At 38.3% G+C, this 17,255-nt stretch overlaps 1 protein-coding gene across 2 annotated transcripts in view; it reads left to right on the forward strand.

Moving 5' to 3' along the window:
* Positions 1–17,255, forward strand: part of LRFN2 (leucine rich repeat and fibronectin type III domain containing 2) — a 530,695-nt gene that overhangs the window by 510,111 nt on the left and 3,329 nt on the right. The gene's annotated exons all lie outside the window — the stretch shown is intronic.

Consider the following 17,255-nt stretch of genomic DNA (forward strand, 5'->3'; position numbering starts at 1 on the left):
ATTGTACACTGTTACATTACATTCTTGAATCTATAAATCAGTTCAAAATAATATTTTCAGCAAGTCATAATCTGTAAACATACAACATCAAAGCTAATATTTCCAGCCTAAAATGGCTAAAGAATAAAAAAAAAAAACTAAAAATTGTGCTTAGATTGGAAAATATAGCCTCAGTTTGAATCAATCTGAACTGATACAGTTTTGATTTCTACGTGGTAAACATTCATTCTAACGTGTTATTGTCATTCACTCATGCTCAATTCAATGTCACGTTTCTAAGGCTAAGCATGGACACATTTCCAGATATTTCATCCTTGCTCGGTGCCTTTGTTGAGAATATAAAATCACGGTTTGTGCTGCTTTGATTTTTATTCAGTTATATTCTCTATAATATGCTCTACATAGAACTTCTTTATTTAGATACTTAGAACCCATTTTATAAATAATCAAAAGATATAAAGATTTCACGAATATATATATTTTACATGCGGTTTATGTAACTGATGAAATTTATCTTGACTGTTTTATCATATCTTTGTATCATTTAGTTGAAAAAATATCTATCCTTTTTTATTTCCATGCTTGTTGCTCACAATAGATTTAATTAGAAATACATGTATATGTCAAAGAATGACAGTAGAATTACAATCCCTTCGTTATTAATAAATGTCAGTAAGAATGAGTATAAACTGAATGAGAAAAACAGGAAAATGCTTAGGAGGCAGTGAGATCAAAACAGCAGTATGTAATGTGCTGCATCAATGATAGTGCCCTTATTTGTCCGAGCTATGTGAAGTCCCCTGAGCCACAACTGGCATGTCAGGGCAAGGCTGTCTTTCTCCACCACAAGACAGCGGGGTGCTCCCCAGTGGTAAGTAATTACTGAATCTCTAAATCTCATAGTAACTTCACCTGGAGAATGTCTCCATTGCAAGACAGAGTGACTGACATACTGAAAACATGCGTGAGTTGACCAAAGAAAATGTAATTTATTTTTGAATGCGAGTCATTGGTGCTTATTGCAAAGGGTGCTTTACTGAGCACAGCATCAGAAATGTCACGTTGTCTCATGTGGTTCAGAAACATAGTATGACATAATGTGAAGAAGATGTCAGGGTTCCAGGGGATTAAGGTAAGGGATTCAGACCACCCAGGGAGAGTACCTTGGCTTGCAGGTTCTGATACTCTGTACTGCCAACATACAGGTGCAGGTTTGAGAATACATGATCTTAGAAAACATTCCCTTATAGATTTTGTAAAAAGCAGCCATTGTTTCTAAGTCTTGATAATATCTGGTAGGATGCCTTAGCTAGCCTTGCTTTACTCCTGGCTTATTCTTGAACCCCTTCAGGACGGAGTCAATAGTGCACGTTCTGATCAAAACAAAACGTAAACAAAAACTGGAATTTGCGCTATATGTCTGTCCAACCGTAATTCACCGCATTCACATCAAGTGCACCCACACTTATTATATATCATTTTGTTCAGGAGAAACAGGGCTTTAATTTATCAATAACTATTCATATATGGAACATAATTTATTATGAATAAAATTTAAAAAAAATGTGAGAAAATAAGATTTTTTTTTTAATTTGTATTTCCATCTGACATTTTAGCTGTGAATGTCATAATACTGTTAGGTTTTACTTCACAAAAATGCACATATTTGTAATCAGCGATGTCTCACGAGTACAACAGTACCCCCCCCATTAACAGGTTTTATGGTGTTTTAGAAAGTTACAGGGTCAAATATAGAATGTTAAATTTTCAAATTGAAATGTGCCAGATTAGTAATGTTACCTTTGAGACGATGTGGTAGCCCAGGAATGAGAATTACCCCCACAATGGCATACCATTTGAAAAAGTAGACAACCCAAGGTATTGAAAGTGGGGTATGTTTAGTCTTTTTTAGTAGCCACTTAGTCACAAACACTGGCCAAAGTTAGCGTTCATATTTGTTTTTGTGTGAAAAAAGCAAAACACTAATATTTGGCCAGTGTTTGTGACTAAGTGGCTACAAAGAAAGACTGGACATACCCCACTTGCAATACCTTGGGTTGTCTACTTTTGCAAATGGTATGCCATCATGGAGGTAATTCTCATTCCTGGGCTACCATACGCTCTCAAATGCAACATAACCAATCTGGCAAATTTCAATGTAAAAAAAATGATATGCAAGCCTTATATGTGACTCTCTAACTTTCCAAAACACCATAAAACCTGTACACAGGGGGTACTGTTATTCTCAGGAGACTTCACTAAACATATTACAACAATAATATAGTCATTTGTAAAACAAATGCAAAAAAAGTTACTTTTACTTAAAATATCATCGTTGTAATACCATTTACCAGTTTGAAACACTAAAATTTGAGTTCAGCAAAGTATCCCGAGTAAAACAGTACCCCCTATGTACAGGTTTTATGGTGACTTGGAGAGTTACAGGGTCAAATATAGTGCTTGCAAATTAAATTCTCTGCACTTTCTCCCTGTGTTGTCAGGCATGTCAATCAAATTTTAATTAATCAAATCACCTAATTATGTTAAAAGATTACTTAAATATACACATAGAATTTTAATATATATACATTTATAGGTATTTAAATTCTAGGTGTATACTAATGTAATCTTTTATGTAATTAAATGTATTTATCTATATATATATATATATATTTGCAGTTATTTGTATTTTATATATAGATAGATATATACAGAATGTCATTCTAAGTGTATTTTGTTACCAATATATATATATATATATATATATATATATATATATATATATATATATATATATATATATATATATATATATATATATATATATTAATAACAAAATACAGTTAGAATGAAATTACATATGAATATATAATTTATATAAAATTTTGTTTAAATATTTTATTTAATTTTATTATTTTATTTATTTATTATTGTAATTATACGTATATATATATACTATATGAGTATATATCTATTATATATATATATTATATATATGTAACGTCATTCTAAGTGTATTTTAATACTAATATATGTACTAAGTGTATTTCAATACTAATATATATATATAAATACATTTCTATTTTATTTTAAACATGTTTAATAATTTTTGTTTTACTTTCCCACCAGCAGAGGGACTGTCTGACATTTCAGACAGTCCCCCTGCTGGCAGATCCACAGCGAGCTATAGGGGGCCATGTGATCGCTCATTGAGAGCGATCACATGGCCCCCGGGGGCTTCTTTTGCCGTGGGAGGGCTGCCTGGGCTGTGAGGCAGTCCTCCCGAAGCAGAGCGCCGGGAAGGTAAGTATCCCATGCGCTCTGACGGCTGCAGCCGTTACGGCGTTCTACGGCGTTCTACGGCGTTAAAGCCCTTTTAAATGGGGACGGCATAGATTGGAGATATCCTATTTGGAAAATGTATCTCTTAGACAATCCTGATCTGCTTTTTACATTTTGGAAATCCCTCAGATGATGTTTTGGATCCTGAGAATATCCTCTCTGTCAAAGCTACACTTTTTTGCCGGAATGTGTAATTGGGACTTTGTACAAACAACAATGAGTTATGCATTATTCATATGGACACAAATTATTACTGGCAAGAGGAATTCCTTCCCAGATTAGCTTCACTGATGACTTCAAGCTGAGTTGCATCTCTTTAATCACCATGCGTTTGATAAGCACTTTTTTTTTATCATTTTTAATTTAGTTATGAATTCACAACAATTTTCTCATTAAATGCACTCTTAAATCTTTCCTGAGAGAATATAAACAGATTTATAGATAAAATAAATGATCCTATACTGTTTCTTATGTGGCGATACAATATATACTATGTATAGCAGATATTGATGTGATATTTTAAACCTAATTCCTTCACTCCAAAGACCTATTTTAAACCTAATTCCTTCACTCCAAAGACCGTACACTGGTAATGGAATTCTGCTACTAACCAGTAGCAATGTGTACACATGTTTGTGCCCATATTGGATGCACTGCTAAGCAAAACTAACTTAACACCACAATCAACCACTTATCTACTATCCCTCCCAAGTGTCCCTAATTAGGAGTGGCTTTCTACGAGCTCCATATTGTTGGTGTGTCTGAGTGTGTAACAGAGCTCCACAGCAATAATACTCCCAGAAATGTGTCTGACTGTATAACAGAGCTCCACAGCAATAATACTCCCAGTAATGTGTCTGAGTGTATAACAGAGCTCCACAGCAATAATACTCCAAGTAATATGTCTGAGTGTATAACAGAGCTCCACAGCAATAATACCCCCAGTAATGTATGAGTGTATAACAGAGCTCCACAGCAATAATACTCCCAGTAATGTGTCTGAGTGTATAACAGAGCTCCACAGCAATAATACTCCCAGTAATGTGTCTGAGCGTATAACAGAGCTCCACAGTAATAATACTCCCAGTAATGTGCCTGAGTGTATAACAGAGCTCCACAGTAATAATACTCCCAGTAATGTGTCTGAGTGTATAACACAGCTCTACAGCAATAATACTCCCAGTAATGTGTCTGAGTGTATAACGGAGCTCCACATCAATAATACTCCCAGTAATGTGTCTGAGTGTATAACAGAGCTCCACAGAAATAATACTCCCAGTAATGTGTCTGAGTGTATAACAGAGCTCCACAGCAATAATACTCCCATTAATGTGTCTTTAAACTACAATAACTGTATTTAGAAATCAGTCTGTGTAAATAAGAAACATTGTTCTTGTTATAAATTTAATTTTTAGTTGCTTCATGGTTATTAGTAAGTTTTACTTTGGGTCCTGAAACAAACGAGGCACCGTACGCTTGCTTCTGACAGCTCATCTGACACTGACTGTTTGGGATCAGGCTAAGCCAAATATTGCCCAAAGTGGGGCATTGCAATCGTACATTAACCTTACGAACAAATCCAAATTGCTGAGTGCCATACTATTCTTATACTTACAACTAAAGTCTTTCCTAACAAACACACAGAAAATGCCAAACCTATGACCCCCTGACTCTATGTTAATACTTTTTGAAAAAATGTGTCCGTGTAAAAAAACGTTCTTTCTGTTTGACATTGTAAATCGAGATGCGTCCAAACAGACTCCTGGGTTTATAGCAGCATGGCTGACAGATCCTGGCAATAACCCAAACTCTGTAACTGTCAAAGCTTGAGATTTGCGAGATGCATTTCTACAAAAAGAGGACCTTCCTTCTCTGTACTAAGAAGTATTCAAAGTCCTAAGCATTATAGGACACTTACCAGTGCGATAGGGAAAAGTGTGTTAGATCAGCGACGAGAACGTTAGAATGAAATGTGACAATACATGTGTTGCTGATGTTGTAAGCGTTACCATGCTGCCGTCCTTGTTTACCCACAAACTGTTTGTCTTTCCTGTTCATACTCCCACTCATTGGTTCTTTCTTTCTTTTCATTACTTTTCCCCTAAAAGATTTGTGCATGTCCTGGTTTGACTTTGTCTACAAATTTTGTGATTATATGCTTCAAACTAATACATGCTGTCAACATCTACAGCGGTGTCTAAAATGCAACTGACAGAGTACTTTACAAATTTCATTGTGAAGAAATCTCAAAGTCTACAATGTTACGCAAATAAAACATAAAAATAAATTAGATTTTAGGTGCATAAATTGCTATTAGTAAGTCACTTAAAATGTTATCAGAACAGCCCTGCCCCTGACCACACTCCCACTCGTACCCAATTAAAGTGTCCCTTTAATCTAGTTCAATGAAACACTAATGTATAGATAGACCCGGTGCAAGACATTTTTCATGGGCTCCTCCAGTGCAAGAGTGTCGAAAAGATAGATCCCCATCTGTCGTACAACTCCCACAATGTTATGCCAGCTGGGGATGTACCATTTGCCCATCCTTTATAGGTTGTATTTGTGAACAGCGTTTGTGCGTTTGAAAGTATGTTTTTTATCGATTATGTGTGTGCATGTAAGGGAGTATTTTTATTTTCTGTTGCCATTTGAATGTGGTGGTGTAGTGTTTGCGTTTGAATGCAGAGGTGTGTTCATATGTAGTGTTGGATTTTTAATGCAGTTGTGCTTTTGTGTGTAATGTTGATGCATAGGTGTGTTTAAATGTAATGTTTGTGTTTGAGTGCAGAGATGTGTTTTCATGTTGTGTTAGTGTTTGATTACTGTGATGTATGCACATGCACTGCCACATACATACATGCTTACACAGTTATACATACACATTAACACACGGATACACACATAAACACACTGAGATATGCACACACCTTGACACATGCAAACCTAGACACATAGATACACAGGGCCGGACTGGGAATTAAAAGCAGCCCTGGAAAAAAATATTTACCAGCCCCATAATGCGTCGCGCCAGCATAGTGTGCAGATAAAGTTAGAAAAGAGAACTTAAAATTAAAAATTATTACTCCAACGTAAAAAAAAGCACTCATAGTCTTCAAAATAAACAAAAGTGCTGATTTATTTTAAGCAGACGTGCCTTTGCATGTAATCAATGTTTCAGTCCAACTACCTTGACATATTAAGGAAAGCTTGGTAATGGAACTGAAATGGTGAATGTATGTAGGGCACAACTGTAAAAATTGACGTTGCTCCTCCCTCAGCCCCCAGCATTAGTGACAGGAGTCAGTGGCGTACACATGACCCATGGGGCCCCGGTGCGAAAATTGATCCATGGGGCCCGGTGCGAAAATTGATCCATGGCGGCGGGCACCTAGTCACAGGGGTTGCAGGGCTGAGACCCCTGCGACCGCGGTATGTACGCCAGTGCATCCAGATGCACACACACTTAAAGGACCACTACAGACACCCAGATCACATCAGCTCAATGAAGTGGTCTGGGTGTCAGGTCCCTCTAGTTTTAACTCTGCAGCTGAAAGCATAGCAGTTATGTTTCACTGCTATGTTTCACTGAGGGTTAATCCAGCCTCTAGTGGCTGTCTCACTGACAGCCGCTAGAGGAGCTTCCACGATTCTAAGACACTGAACGTCCATAGGAAAGCATTGAGTAATGCTTTCCTATGGGTGGTTTGAATGCGTGCACGGCTCTTGCCGTGCATGCGCATTCGGAGTTGAGAGGCGGAGGGATCCCCAGAACCAAAGGAGTCCGACGCTGGAGAAAGGTAAGTGCTGAAGACACACACTCTCACGAACTGACGCATACGCACACATTTACTGACAGAGACACACTCAGCGACAGACAAATACACACTCACTTACAAAACATACACTCCCTGGGAGGGCTGATGGAGACCCGACGCACTAGGGTCATACCGCTGCTAAGCTGGGAACAGCCCCGATCGGATTATCACAGAAATCTTGGTTATGGTCATCTTGACTTTACATATCCACCTTTATTTCTTCTATTTTTCAGTACTTTTACATTATTTTTATTTTTTTTATTTGCAAGTCACTATGGATTGAAACGCATTGGACCCTGTAGCAATGACTTTAAACCGCATTTCTTTTTATCATAGCAGGATCTGCTTGTCTGCATAATACAGTGTTAACCTGCCACATAGTCATACGCTAGACCAGAGGTAGGCAACCTACGGCACTAGTGCCATGCACGGCACTCGAGGTGTCTTTGCACGGCACTCAAGGCTGCTAGAGCCAAACAGGCTCTGGCCTATCAGGAGTCCCAGTAAAACTTCAAATATCTGCTAATACGAAAAGATGGTGAAGGACAATCCTCAATTTAAGCATTGCAGCACATAGAGGAAATGATCTCAGATCACTTCCTCCAAGCACTTGTGAATGGGAATCCACAACGTAGTAGAGCAGCCTGCAGCTGCTGTTGCAGCTCCTGTCTTTGACCTGTACCAGGCCAGCCTGGTCCCCACTGGAACCCAGGGAAGCCAACCATACTGCTAGATATACACAGATATTGTGGATCAAACCAAGTGTTTATCTGAGTATCTGCTCCTTTCCAAATTGTTAAAATAAATACGTGCACGTTTTGAAGTAAATTACACTGAGACACAGGTATCAGGTTAATAAAAAACTTCGGAATGTTTACTCAGGGGGCGGCAAGCCCCTTTTAAAGGCAAAAATACATCATATGCAAAAATGTAGATAACAGAGAGAATACATCTCTAATTGGTTAAGTGTCTTATCTAATACACATCCTACGAGGCGTGATGTCACCATCATCCCGGGATTTTACTCCGGATGTAGGCGCCATCTTGTTACACGATGTGCTCTAGCAGCCATTTTGAGTAGATATTGAATACAGGTATACACAGTAAATAGACATTTTTACTATCACTAATTTACATTTATAACACAGAAATGAAGAATAACCCTCCCCTTATACAAATAATACGAACAGCCCACACACAAACATACACACAATCTGCACAAACGTAACCCGCTAACAATCCACATACATGCACACAACCCCACATGCAGCCTTTCACATGCAATACCCCAAACAGCCCACACACAATGTGACATATCCATCCACACACAATTCCACAAGCAGCCCTCATACACAGTCCACATTCATATGTATCATACACAATACCATAAACTACTAATGAACATATACAATATAATAGCTCATATACGCACAAATACAATGATGCAAAGCAACTGCAGTAAAAATAACACAAACAGAATACGGCAGCATACACACCTAAATTTAAAAAAAATAGGACCGGCACGCTACGGGACATCACAATCCTATATCGGCACAGTGCTGCTAAAAGGTTGCCTACCCCTGCGCTAGACTGTCCGCATATAGTCTTGAATGATTTGCAAGCAGATGGACATTTTTATTACACAGTTAACATCAGATCTTAGTTAATTAAGTTTTCTTATCCATTTTCCTCAGTTTATTCTATACAGAACGTTTACTTTAGGCACTATGCTGATTAACATAGTAATGACGCACTCTTCAGGTATATGCATACAATTATTTGACACACACATTAGCCATATGATACCTGGTAACATAACGCAATGCACATCATTAACGCCTCAGCATAATGCCTCCTCTCGCCAACTCAGGCTAAGTTTGACCACGTTCTGAAGTACTTTATGCTTTGGTCGCATGTTGGCCAAATACCATTCTGCAACTGGGCTACTATACTGTAAAGTGCAACACATTGTAGTGGTTATGGTGCAAATATTCTTTGGTTGCGGTTTCCTAATTTCTTCTCAAAACATTTTGAGCTTGAAAAAGTCGTCCTGCTGCCTAATGATCGGTCTCTAATCTGTCGTTCAGATAATGCCAGAGTGTAATAATATATATATATATTTACATACAGCTCCCCCCAGTAAATATTTATGTTGTCAAGCATCTGTACTATACAAGCCATTGATTTTGCATGTGGTGTTCTAAGAGATGCAGAGGGACAGTATGTAGGCTAGAGCTGTGGCAGAGAGATTGTGTTTCTCTACAGGATAAAGATCAGCACTGGAGAAAAGGTGAGGTAAGTTGGACTTTATGGGTTATATTTAATTTAGCACTTTGCTTTCAACCGCTACCTTTCATGGAGATGTAAGCTAACTGTACCTTTAAAGTAAATACGAACCTAGTTTACTAAGGGCAAGACTCCAATACCAGACAGAGAAAATCTGTGTAAATTATTGTTATCTCTTTGGAATAATATACTGCAGTTCCACGCTAAAAAACTAAAACACACACACTAACACTCACACACACTAACATTCACACACTAACACATGTTTTTTTAAAAAATGTAATCCCCCCAGCCTTCTTACCTTTTCCCTGGGGTCCAGTGGTGCTGCTGGGCTCCTGGGCGGCCGGTCACTGGGCGGGCTGTCTATCTGGTTGGCCGGCGCACGAGGGAGCACTCTCCCCTGAGTGCTTCCTCTTCAGCTCCCTCGCGCGGAAGACGTCATCTTCCGGCTCCAGTATCAGTGCGGTGCGCGAGGGAGCTGAAGAGGAAGCACTCAGGGGAGAGTTCTCCCTCGCGCGCCCGCAGGACCGGCCGTGGGGTGTCAGCAGGGCCAACCTCGGGGGGCCCTGAGGTGGCCGGCTGCTGGGCCCCCCCAGGAGAAGAGGCTGGCCACAGTGGCTACGACCCTGGTATGTAGCCACTGACATGAGTGCCACCCAGTCCGGCGGCTACAGTGCGGAATGCGGCCGCCGGCCCCCTCAGAGTGTGTGGCACCGGACCGGGCGCCCGGTGGCACATACTTGCTCAGTGCAGCCCCCAGGTGCCGCGGCCCACCGGGAAATTTCCCGGTATCCCGGTGGGCCAGTCCGGCCCTGTAGATACATACACTGGGACATACACACATTTACACACAGATAGAAACATAGACACCCACTAACAAACAGATGCACACACAATTTGCAAATTATGCTGCAAAGGAGATTAGGGCACTTGCACACTATGCTATTCTATTCATGGCCATGATAGATAGCTATTATAACATCTTATAACATCTAACATTTCTTTGTTGAATTAACAAAACATTTTTTTTTCTGTAAATATATGTTACGTTTCATAATTTAGAATTACTTGCGGACAACAATCTATACATAAAAAATAATTATTATTAAATTAATAATATCTCAATTCTGAGTGTTAAATGGGTTAGGGTGTTATTTTGTTGCAAATTGCTTAAAGTGAATAGGTTAACACAGAAAACAAGAAAGACACATACCACCTTGTAATATTCCAGAAGCTGAATTATAGCATTATTGGTGCAATGATTCTCATTAAAAAAAAAAAAAAATAGAAAATACCCTAGTTTTGCAATATAAAATAAGGCATTGTCATACTAAATTTAAAAAAAAAACATTGTATTTTTTTCCACTTGTTTTCACTGTTTCCAGGTTTCACAATTGTTTTCAATGTTTAAACAATGTCTGCCATTAATATATGGCTCCAATTTATTTACGTAGGTGGAACAATTCTGAATGGCAAAACTGAAGCTAAAACTGGCAAGCTGTTTCTATAGTTCTGTTGGAGATATTTTTTCCCCCCACATTTTTTAAATTTTGTTGAAATTCTGGAGTTCTAATTTTAATTTGCTACAAATTCGAGGTAGTGAATGATCCAGCTGGTGTTTATATAATTTATAATTCAGTTGCTGAGTTGCTGGTATCGTATAGCTATATCAATAATGGAATTTAGACATTCTTATTTTATATAGTAAGTAAAGTATGAGAATGCCACTGCAGTGGTTATGGTATCACAAATAGCTCACACCCAGGGTAAGTAGTCAAAGCATTGGTGCCTCCTCATGTGCAGCCAGAAGTTGTTTGCGTTGAGCTAGCTCGTTAATGCAGGGCTTAGCCCATTGGCTGAGAATGCTCAGCTGACACTCTCAGTCAATGGTTTGTCCCTGCATGGCAAAGCTTAGCTCAATCAGACCCTTGGTAAGCTGTCAAGTCATTAGAAGTTTGACTACTTACCTTGGGACGGTGCTAGATATCCCTGACACTATGACCACTACAGCAGACTATAGTGGTTACAGTGATTGGAATGGTCCTTTAATTTTCAAGTTAATCGCAAATATTAAATCAAAAATGTTTCATGTAGAAACTGATTGAACAATCCCAAACATTGTTGAATTTGAACACTGTTAACTCCATTTATAGAAGAGGTGTTTGACTCAGAGATCTAACAGCGATCTAGGAAACCTGGCCAATCCTGTAGGGTTTTCATGTTGGTTGTATGTTTTTTTTATCTGGTAAACTGGATAGATTCTAATTCAGTGACATGATCCCTTGAAGTACTGGTATTGTTGGTATGTGTCTTTATATATATATATATATATATATATCACACAAATAACTTCATGAAATGAGAGGCCTCTGAATGTTTCTCTTGGGAAATCTGTGCAACGCTTCTCATCTAGAATATATCTCTTGCAATGCAGCTGGAGACATGAATGTTGACTTAATGCTTAGCTACTAGATTTCAATGGCTTGCACAGGACCATTACTTTCCTGAGACATTAAATACTTTTATAATTTATAAAACCGCAAAAAAACAATCGTGAATTGTTTCTGGGAAAAAGCAAATCAATAACATTTCTCACTCAAACTCAGTATTACATGCACTTTATGTGCAGCATTTAATGATGAGCGGTGACCTAGAGCTGATCTCTTGGACATTACTGCTAGAGACCAAGAGGGAAACTGAAAATAAGAATTTTGGGGGCCAGAGTTGAACCCATTCTTTGGCACTGCCAAACCTTACATAAAACATTCAGACAGAATTATGGTCAGACGCGTTTTCTATGTAATATTTAAGCAGAACAAGTTCTGCAGTAACTGGTGACAGGTCTTGTTTAATAAATGTGCAGACACATCACATAAAGTCTCAAAACACCTGTATAATGTGGAAAATCAAAAAGCTGATTAACTTTCACTGCAAAAAGAGAAACGTGTCTATTCATTAAGTAATTTTATTGCAACCAAGATGCTAAAGTGAAGATAATGTTTAGTCTGTGTGCTTTATACAGTGACATACGGATAGTTAAAGATTATTATTATAAGTACTTTCCTGCGACCCATGTATTTAAGAATTAAATTGGTACCTGAAATAAACATTGAACCATTATCATATTCACTAAACAAATAATTAACAAGGGAATTAGTACATGTTTTATGCATCTTTATACTGCTATTAATTGAGCAAATATGTATTTCTAACACTATAGTAAGGAGTTAAACGGTAGCTTTACTTACCTATTCAACATCTCCACGCTTGTCCCTGCCTACATGGCTGATATCAATCAGTCAATCCAATGCTTTCACATTGTTAGAATTGGGAGGCTTTTGCGCATACATGGCAAAATGCACTAACCAGCATCTAATTATAAAGATGCACGGAATAAATGTATCTCTATTGGGAGCATTGAGTGTCTCCATGCAGAGAGTGCGGATGCTGAATGCAGGTGCTGCACACTGTGCTTGACTGAAATAGTAATCACCTCTAGTGGCTGTCTGAGTGACTACCACTAAAGGTGATACCAGACAGCACTGTTAGCGTTTACAGTTGTTGTGGTTCATGGTTTTGGATGAATTTGTCTGCACAATTCAAAGAATTTCACAAAAACTACTGTGTTACACTTTCAGGAGCACCAAGATGACTGCTTACTATGTACTTAAAAGAGCATCAAGATGGCCACCAGTCATGTGTCATGATGTAACCTAGTTGCATTAACAATAGAGTTATTGGAATCCCATTTATATTTGCAAGCATTCAAAACCAACCCTCTTATTTTGTACAGCTATAATTTAGATCATTAGCTGCATAAGGTATTTGGCAGATATATATCCTAACATGTAACGACCAAATGACAATCACTCAGAGTGTAGCAAAGGATAATGTTTAATAAAAAGATGTTAAAGAAAATATAGCAAATATTAACAAACAAATTCTATATAAATAATTGTTATACTAACTAGACATGGATATAAAGGTTTCTGCTGCTCTGGATAGATCAAACTCCATGTCCTGGATAAAAAAAAAATATGGGCCTAGAGCACGCACATACAGTCTGAAAAAAATTAGTAAGGCTACATGTACTGCTACATTGCTGCTATCCCCAAAGCACTGTCAAAACCTCTTCAAAACAGCTTCACAATAACCATTGTAACATGTCGCTCCTTCCAGCCTTTTCCCTACCCATCACCCTGCATCCTGACTCTGAACTGGATAAACCGGTTTGTTAATTAGCCTTTTCAGTCCTTAAAACTGGCATTTATGCAGGGAATGTCAGTTAAATGGTGAACTACTAGTTCTGAGAATTATGGGTGTAAAAGCACAATTTTGTGTTAAAATGTTAGTCATTTTTCATTTCCATAGGGGGCAGAATGGGTTACATTTGGGAAGGAATGGTAGGATGGGCTGCTACCGAGCCGAGGAAAGGGCAGGATCAGCTACTACCGTGTTTCTCCGAAAATAAGACCGGGTCTTATATTAATTTTAGTCACACAAAACACACTAGGGCTTATTTTCAGGGTAGGGCTTATTTATTTACGGTACCGGTATGTACATTGAACCCCCCCCTTTAATTAATCAACCCCCCCTTTAATTAATCCACCCCCTCTAATAAATCCACCCCCCTTTAATTAATCCACCCCCCTCTTTAATAAATCCACCCCCTCTAATTAATCCACCCCCTTTAATTAATCCACCCCATTTAATTAATCCACACCCCCTCTAATTAATCCACCACCCCTTTAATTAATCCACCCCGCTTTAATTAATCCACCCCCCCTTTAATTAATTCACCCTCCCTCTAATTAATCCACCCCCTCTAATTAATCCACCACCCCTTTAATTAATCCACCCCCTTTAATTAATTCACCCTCCCTCTAATTAATCCACCCCCTCTAATTAATCCACCACCCCTTTAATTAATCCACCACCCCTTTAATTAATCCACCACCCCTTTAATTAATCCACCCTCCCTTTAATTAATCCACCCCCCCTCTTTAATAAATCCACCCCTCTAATTAATCCACCCCATCTAATTAATCCACACACCCCCTATAATCCACCCCCCTCTAATTAATCCACACCCCCTCTAATTAATCCACCCCCTCTAATTAATCCACACCCCCTCTAATTAATCCACATACCCCTTTAATTAATCCACCACCCCTTTAATTAATCCACCCTCCCTTTAATTAATTCACTCCCACTTTAATTAATTCACCCCCCTTTAATTAATTCACCCCCCCTTTAATTAATTCACCCCCCCCCTTTAATTAATTAAGTCCCAGACATAAAATACCGGTATCTACTCACAGTTCAAAGAGTCCGACCACTGGGTGCCTCACCGCCCGGAATGGATCCTTCCGCTGAAGATCCGTGAAGGCAGACTGACGGCGCTGCGCACGTCGTCATCACGCTGCGCACGTCGTCATCACGCTGCGCGATGCCGCGGCCCGCAACGCTCCTCCCCCTCCTCATAGAAGAAGGAAGTCCCGCCAAAGGTAAAATGCCTAGGTCTTATTTTCGGGGTAGGGCTTATATTGCAGCCCACCCCGAAAATTCGGCTAGGGCTTATTTTCGGGGTAGGTCCTATTTTCGGGGAAACACGGTATTATAAGTTGGACAGTTATTCCGACGCATCGATTTCAGCCTCAATTTTGCAATTTTGTTTTCAGTTCACTACAATTCCCTTTATAATAGCTAAACCCATTTGTGTGTGTTTATTCATTAATTAATTGTGTTTGTTCTCTGCTATCAGATAAATGCATATTTGATTTTCTGATAAACCTTGTGTATTTTTGTTGAATTAAACATTACACAGCCCAAAGATTTAAGGAAAAAAGCAGAACAATACTTTTCATATTTCTGAGCCATCAATTCGTGTTGCAAATTGTACTGAAAAATCAATCACTGTAGCTACAGGAGGTTAAAATATACATCAATGTATTTTTATATTCACTCACATCTTATCGCAGTATGTTATTTATAATGTTACCACCATTTTAATAATGACAGTAGATTGTAAGGGATTAAAGAATTATACAGAGAGAAATTTACCAGGATAACCGTTTCTCTGTTTACATGAATATTTCAGAAAGGTTATAGTGCAACCTTTGTTAAAGCTTAAAACCCTTTTACTGCCCAGGTAGTTTTTCTGCAAAACAAATATATACGGCTATTTACTAAAATGAGATCTCAAAGTAAATTTCACATTTTAGACCAGAGCATCCAAACTGAAACTATAGTTGAATTAGAACATTTTTCTTTTTTTCGACTATGTTAACCTTAAGGTTGAATTCTCCCTTTAGTGAATAACCTTTAATGATATAACATTTATTAAAAAACATGAAATGCAGAGCTAAAGATACAATATGGTTGATAGTTTAAGGAACACTATAGGGTCAGGAACACATACATGTATTTAGGTGGCTTGCCCATCCCCCCTTAGCCCCTTCAGAATGGGTTAAAACGTAGCTTTTTTCAGCTCTTCACGGGTCCGCTGTTGCTGGCCCTGCCCCCTTGGTGACATCATCACAATTGCAGATTTTTAGCCAATCCAATGCTTTCCTCTGGAGAAAGCATTGGATTGGCTAAAATTGGCAAGGGGGCGATTGTGTGGATTCATTAAAAAGATAAAACGATCAAATAAACAGCGGAGGCTCCTCCGTAGATGCAGATAGGGCAGCACCACACCAGTTTTTGTTACAATTAAAACATAGACGAATAAACAATCTGTAAAACTCTTTTTTCAGTTTTTTTGGTATATCCTTATTTCTTTCAGATGTGCGTCTGTTTGGTCTAACTGGTTGTTTATGTGATTTTAATTATTACTGTTGCAGCTTACCTCCCCTTTCATCATGCACCACTATTTCTGCTGGTAAAAGTAACAAAAATCACGACTGATATGTAATTGTTTGCCCAAAAAAGCTGATTAAATCCTAAGAGAAGTACCACACTTTGAATACATTCCTGCACTTTCTCTCCTGCTTTCTCTCATAATCCTCCCCCAGCCCATTGAGTCCCTCCCTCACTCTCTGCCTTACTGACAGTTACTCACTGCAGTCTCATCAAGGCAGGGACTGAAAGAACCGTTCTCCAGCCAGGCAGGACTTTGTGAGAAGAAATGTAACCAAACTGTTTAGTAGTGATCTCAAAGAGTTTTATTCTGTGCAAAACGCCTTTGTAACAAGCTCTTTCATCTTCAATCGGAACAAAGCCTAAACTGGAAGCTTCCAACGTACATTTATACTCTATAGGTTTAAATAAATAAAAAAATAAGAAAAATGATTAAGATGTTTCTGCGGCTTCAGCAAAAAAGCCACATATTCAATAAATCAGTGTTATTTCCTTGGGTTACATAGAAAATTCATACATTGGCCAATATTTTATACAATGAAATCATATTTGTGGGTTTACCAACTATCTCAGTGTTTGTGTTTTTAAGAGTATTAATGATGTGTTAGTTAATGTTGAAATAAGCATTATATACATAAACTATGTGTTCAAGAAACTTTTATCAAACAGAAAACCACTTTGTATTTCTGCCCCCATTCTGCTACTCAATGTACAGAGGATCTGTTGGTATCTTTCCACCAATGAAGCTCTAGCCAGTCTATTCCAGTTACGATGAAGATGTATTCCTTCTTTGTTTAGGGTTCAGTGTAACTTAATAAGTATTGTGCCTAAAACCGATGCGTTACTAGGAATTTGGATGGGTCCTTAAGACATATCAGGCTGTATGTGAGTGCTGCAAGAACCCTTTAAAAAGATATGCCTAGTCTAGACTGATTTTAGAATAATACT

This window comes from Pelobates fuscus, chromosome 2 (genome assembly GCF_036172605.1).
Source record: "Pelobates fuscus isolate aPelFus1 chromosome 2, aPelFus1.pri, whole genome shotgun sequence".
NCBI lineage: Eukaryota > Metazoa > Chordata > Amphibia > Anura > Pelobatidae > Pelobates > Pelobates fuscus.